Source organism: Helianthus annuus, chromosome 2 (genome assembly GCF_002127325.2).
Source record: "Helianthus annuus cultivar XRQ/B chromosome 2, HanXRQr2.0-SUNRISE, whole genome shotgun sequence".
In the NCBI taxonomy this organism is placed as follows: domain Eukaryota; kingdom Viridiplantae; phylum Streptophyta; class Magnoliopsida; order Asterales; family Asteraceae; genus Helianthus; species Helianthus annuus.
In genome coordinates this window covers 41,705,101-41,706,170 of record NC_035434.2, presented here as the reverse complement: position 1 = coordinate 41,706,170, position 1,070 = coordinate 41,705,101, and the positions used below count along the sequence as shown (strand labels likewise).

At 24.1% G+C, this 1,070-nt stretch overlaps 1 long non-coding RNA gene across 1 annotated transcript; it reads right to left on the bottom strand.

Annotated features, from left to right (window-relative positions):
- On the bottom strand, positions 1–629 carry LOC118489233. Its single transcript, XR_004886831.1, has 3 exons — positions 618–629; positions 193–260; positions 1–117 (listed from the first exon to the last, which is right to left on the bottom strand). It is a non-coding gene; the product is annotated as an uncharacterized LOC118489233 (long non-coding RNA).
- Positions 630–1,070: the final 441 nt, after the last annotated feature.

Below are 1,070 nucleotides of genomic sequence, written 5' to 3'. Positions count from 1 at the left end.
CTAAATACAAAAATTATAACTAAATGACTCACGATAAATCATCATCAATAATTTTAAGACATTAACATATGGAAGTTGTTCTCCCCACAATAAGGTTGCAAAATCATACGGTATTTCCTATCAATCGAAAAAAAAACATATAAGTTGCAATAACTTATTGTGTGCACAAAACTGAAAACTTAAGAAACATACCAAAAATATAGAATCATAGTCCCCAATCAACATTAATAACGAAGGAGCGTTGTTTTCATGATCCATAACTGCAATGGAAGTAACCACTGTTTTAAAAAAAATATAACTGTAATCTATTTATAGAAACAAAGTCTATTTACATAAACCGAATCATAATTTCGAATACAAAAATCATCTTTAACAACACTAATCTATTTATAGAAACAAAAACAACTTCAAAAGAAATTAAAGACATCTTTAAAGAATTAACAATTAACTAAACACAAAAATTATAACTAAATACAAAAAATTATAACTCACAAAACAAACCATAAGAACTTCAAAAGATAATCACATAAAATTTCAAACTAACAGCTAAAGAAAAAAATAAAAAAGAAAGACAATACACATCAAAAAACAAACAACAACAACAAAACTGAACTAACCTGTTTTTGGTCAACGAACAATTCGAAAAATATAGGATCATAGTCCTCAATCAACTTTAACAACGAAGGAGCGTTGTTTTCATGATCCATAACTTCAAAGGAAGTAACCACTGTTTTAAAGAAAAATATAACGGTAATCTATTTATAGAAACAAAGTCTATTTACTTCAAAATTTAAATTTAAAATAATGATTGACTTCAAAATTTAAAATTTAAAATCTGAAAATCAAATCACTAATATCCAATTACGTAAATCAAGCAAACTTATTAGGAAAGTCTAACCTTTCAAATTTAAATTCAATTTACAGATTCGAAATTTAAAATCAAACACATTAATGGAAATCTTTCAAATTTAGATTTAAAATAATAATTGACTTCGTAATTGTAAATTTAAAATCAAACAAAATAATGGTTTACTTCAAAATTTAAATTTAAAATAATGATTGATTTCAAA